This window comes from Schistocerca americana, chromosome X (assembly GCF_021461395.2).
Source record: "Schistocerca americana isolate TAMUIC-IGC-003095 chromosome X, iqSchAmer2.1, whole genome shotgun sequence".
Taxonomy (NCBI): domain Eukaryota; kingdom Metazoa; phylum Arthropoda; class Insecta; order Orthoptera; family Acrididae; genus Schistocerca; species Schistocerca americana.
Window position 1 is genome coordinate 145,046,623 of NC_060130.1, and position 5,340 is coordinate 145,051,962.

The window sequence follows — 5,340 nt, forward strand, 5'->3', positions numbered from 1 at the left end:
CCCGACAGGAAGACGTTCGAAGCAATTGATCGACCTCTTAGGGAGCACGGAACATTCCAGCCTATGACTCGCGACTGGGGAAGACCTAGAACGACGAGGACACCTGCAAAGGACTAAGCAATTCTTCGTGCAGTTGACGATAACCCTAATGTCAGCGTCAGAGAAGTTGCTGCTGCACTAGGTAAAGTTAACCACGTCACTGTATGGAGAGTGCTACGGGAGAACAAGTTGTTTCCGTACCATGTACAGCGTGTGCAGGCACTATCAGCAGGTGATTGGTACACTTCTGCGAATGGTTCATCCAACAATGTGTCAATCCTCATTTCAGTGCAAATGTTCTCTTTACGGATGAGGCTTCATTCCAACGTGATCAAATTGTAAATTTTCACAATCAACACGTGTGGGCTGACGAGAATCCGCACGCAATTGTGCAATCACGTCGTCAACACAGACTTTCTGTGAACGTTTGGGCGGGCATTGTTGGTGATGTCTTCATTGGGCCCCATGTTCTCAGTGGAACACGTTATCATGATTTCATACGGGATACTCTACCTGTACTGCTAGAACATGTGCCTTTACAAGTACGACACAACATGTGAAATGTGCAGGAGCTCCATCGTGCATGAACCAGTCGAAGTGTTCGTACGCTTCACAACAACAGATTCGGTGACCGATGGATTGGTAAAGGCGGACCAATTCCATGCCCTCCACGCTCTCCTGACCTCAACCCTCTTGACTTTCATTTATGGGGGCATTTGAAAGCTCTTGCCTACGCAACCCTGGTACCAGATGTAGAGACTCTTCGTGCTCGTATTGTGGACGGCTGTGATACAATACGCCATTCTCCAGGGCTGCATAAGCGCATCAGGGATTCCATGCGACGGAGGGTGGATGCATGTATCCTCGCTAACGGAGGACATTTTGAACATTTTCTGTAACAAAGTGTTTGAAGTCACGCTGGTACATTCCGTTGCTATGTGTTTCCATTCCGTGATTAATGTGATTTGAAGAGTAGTACTAAAATGAGCTCTAACATGGAAAGTAAGCGTTTCCGGAAACATGTCCACATAACATATTTTCTTTCCTTGTGTGTGAGGAATGTTTCGTGAAAGTTTGGCCGTACCTTTTTGTAACACCCTGTATAAGACAACAAGCGTCTGGCGCAATTGTTAACTAGGTCACTGCTGCCACAGTGGCGGGTTATCAAGATTTAAGTAAGTTTGAACGTGGTGTTACTGTCGGCGCACGAGCAATGGGACACACAACTCCGAAGTTGTGACGAAGTGGGGATTTTCCCGTACGACCATTTCGTGGGTGTGCTACTCTGACAGGTGACACGTACGTAAGCATCCTGTCTGATCATCTGCATCCATTCATGTCCATTTTGCATTACGACGGACTTGGACAATTCCAGCAGGACAATGCGACACCCTACACACACAAAAAATGGTTCAAATGGCTCTGGTTTTTTACAGTTAGTTTTGTTTCTTCTGGCAGTTCTAGACAACAGAATTCGGCAATTTTAATTTTCCTCCTATTTCCTGCGTAACACTGAAGAACTGGTGGCCTATACCCAGGAAGATGCTGAGTGCTAGAACAACAATGAGTTTTGTGTGACATCTTAACATGTAGACTAAATGTAAATTTACATCTACATGCTGACTTTGGAAGACATCATTTGATGTGTTACTGAAGTTACCATGTACCACTACTAGTCATTCCCTTTCCTACTCCATTCGCAAATACAGCCAGGAAAAAGACTGCCTATATGCCTCCTCATGACCACTAATTTCTCGTATCTTATGTTCGTGCTGCTTATGCAAGATGCATGCTGGTGATGGTAGAACCCTTCTGTGATCAGCTTCAAAAATCAGTTCTCAATAGCATGCCTCTAAAATGATACCTTCCCTGCACGGATTCCCATTGAAGCTATCTGGCGGGGGTAATCAGACATATGAAAAAAATTACTCACCATGAAAAGTGATCTCATGATCAAAAATGTCTCTAAGGACTATGGGACTTAACATCTGAGGTCATCAGTCCCCTAGACTTCGAACTACTTAAACCTAACTAACCTAAGGACATCACACACATCCATGCCCGAGGCAGGATGTAGCAGCAGCGCGGTTCCGGACTGAAGCGCCTTGAACCGCTCGGCCACAGCGGCCGGCTCTCGTGATCAGTTTAGTTAATTAGTTTAGTTATCAGTTTAGTTATCAGTTTGATATCAATGACATGCAGCCAGGCGGTTGAAGGCAAGGACTTGAGTACCACTGATAGGGTTCAGGAGTTTGAGTAGTAATCAGACTTTTTTTTTTCATTGGGGCGAGATCGTTTAACGAAATTTCAGTCTCCCACCTGCTCAGGAAGAGACGACATCATAATAAAAGCAGTTATATTACCGAATTTATAAAGTGATATGTAGTTTAAACCTGATATTCACAACCCGTCAATGCTGTTACCTTTATAGATTTTGTATGTGACGAAGCCTTTGGTTACTTGAAGGTAATTCAAAGGTGAGGAAGCATCCTGCGACAGTGTTAGAGCACGCTCTTAGCACTCCATCGTGAGCCAAAAATGAGTATAATATTCTAGTCCTGTGATGCAGGACATAAGACATTAAGCTGATTAGAACAGGTTTTTTTACCTGTTGAGAGAATACTTAGAGGAAATGTAGCCTATGCGATACTGTTATGGGGTTTTCTCCAAAGGAGATGTGAAAACATGTGTATGAACTGATCTTTTTCTGTCTTCAAAAATAGCTCTATAAAAAGGAGAAAATCTCCTTTCATGAGGGAAATTAAAGGTGTATTGTCAACAACACCCCCGTCTCGGGATCTATAAAGTGAAATTTTTAAACAGGTGGGATTACGTCCAGGTGGTATTGCAATTAGAGCTACACATCCAACCCACACCTACTTGTCTTGCAGTGTGCCGTGACTGGCGGCCAGAGTGGGCACAAGGCTTCAGTTGACTGGAAGCTACAGCTTAGCCTGTGACAGGCGGTTAGTTACAAAGAGTTCTCCAAGCAGTTGGTTCTCGCCAGCAGCTGCGAGGACAAGTCCTGGGGACAGCGCTCTCTGGATGATTGACTAGCGAATTAACCAGTATGCTTGGTGAGCGGCTACAGGAGCAGACGTGTGTTGCGTGAGAAGATTCAATATGAAGGGTGTCTGCATTGGGCAAGTATTCCCCCCACGCAAATTGGTCATTTGACCTCTTGGCGACAGTCTCTCCGACCTATGAGCATTCAGTAGGACCTACGTGTGGTTACTGAGGTTGGCCGTGAAGCTGCCGGCATGGCCGAAGTGTGTGCAAGTTATTCCAGATTGGTGCCTGAGAGATATTGAGATGTCCCATCCGGCTGTGCGTCTGTGTCTCCCAGCAGTCAGCGAGTGTGTGTGATTGGAAGGATAGTTTCGCCAGATATTTTTAGTGGAAATGTGTTTCAGAAAGGTGCTTGTGATGTCAAATGTCAGTGCATACACAGCCTTGGATATATTTCATGCTATAATCTATTTGTGACAGAAATTTTATCAATTGGTTTGCAAAATGATTCTGGCTGAGTCTCAAACACAGGGAATATGTCTTATTACAAAGAAGAGTCGTTATAATATGGTGCTGAGTGTTTTAAGGATCTGTTTGCTTTCTGCAAAATGTTGAACAATTAATTTAGTAGGGTAGTTCAAATGGACGATTTACCTCTATTCTTGATATCGAAATTGTGTCAACTCTCCCTTTGTCCTCAGCATCAGCTAATAGGAACACAGTATTGTAAGGAGAGATGAAAACCTCTGTTTGCATGCTTGGAGATGTTGGTTCACACACACAGGAAGCGGCCACTTCAGAGAGACAGGACAGGCGCTTGGAATTTTCCGTCAACAGAATGTCACCAATTGATGCTTTATTTGGGGCCGCAAGATCAAAGGAGACCGACATGCAGTCCATGGTCGGTGGTATTTAGCATTGTGATCTGAAATAGGACATTGGGCGGTTTTTGACCTCTGTGGCGGTGCCCGGACGGCAGCTACACGAGCGGGTGACTCCGAATGGCAGCTACTACATTCTATTCCTTGGTGCTTACAGTTCTTACGGTTACGGGAAGTGGGGTAGGGTGTGCAGATGTTAGCTCTACCCAAGTGGGAAAGCCCTTTGTTCCCCAAAGTGATTCAATATAGAATATGCATAAATATGACACTACATTCAAATCAATGTCAGTGTGTACTGTAAAGAAAAGATCTCATATTACTGAGTCTTTTTCCCCTCAAAAATTTTTTCTGAGATGGCTGGGTGGGCAGGGGTCGACAGGTGGGTGGTGGGATATCATCTGGTGTTGATATTCTTTACTAGCTCAGTCGATCCCTGCACATCAAGCGGAGTACAAACACAACAATTTCCCAACAAGGTAATGCCTCCAATCAGCAGCAGTGTAATTACGTAATTATAACAAGTAAATAAATTATACACAACTGCAGCCAGTCACTTTTTCATTAATAATGCTTTATTACATTAACCGGTTTTCGAACCCTTTCAGGTTCATCTTCAGATGATTTCGGCAGAATCCGGGAAGTTACATCATTACTGGTAGTAGCATAATGCTGGGTGCTGGTTCTATGGCAGAGAGATGGGTCACTTCAATGTATCGCCATGACTATACCTTATCTTTCGATATCGATGTAAATTTAGTTTTTACTTACTGCGACAGTATAGGCGGCTTTTTTCGTATCTGTCTACCTCCATTTTGATGTCCAGAACACTTTCACACGAACTATATTAGTTCACACTTTAACAGTGACACTTTACCAGCATCCAGCATGCGCTTTACAGCTGTTGCTTATAACAAAGATCTTGACAGAGAGATATGGCATAAGCCTACTTTGTACAGAGATGTAATTTGTTGTTCTTTACATGTGTTAAAGTCGATATAAGGGCAAGTTTTTCCATTAGAATGTTGATAACATGAGAGCACTAGAGAAAATAATAATAAACTACTACAAGAATAAATTTCAGGTGATCTGTTATGTTATTTCTATTTGTATGTTACAGGCATTTTTTTTTTTTTTTTTTTTTTTTTTTTTACATGACTCCCTAGGAAACAATAATACAGAGTTATTGGTTCTGCAGTGAGGTGCGGTTGTCTGTATGACTAGGACCTGTATATTTAAATTAATAACAAGTCTTCAGATGAAATGTTGGCTTATTTCTGATGTTACGTTAACGTGATCTGGAGTATTATCAAGGGCAGATTTTGTTTATTTTAACTAAAGGTATATGTATAAGAGTTAAAGTGTTTGTAATGGATTAAAGCTGTTTGAATGGCTGCACATTTAATATTTTAAA

The 5,340-nt window shown here is 42.8% G+C and overlaps 1 pseudogene; it reads right to left on the reverse strand.

Annotated features, from left to right (window-relative positions):
• Window positions 1–2,512: 2,512 nt before the first annotated feature.
• LOC124557454 lies at window positions 2,513–2,673 on the reverse strand (annotated as a pseudogene).
• Between the last annotated feature and the right edge of the window lie 2,667 nt (window positions 2,674–5,340).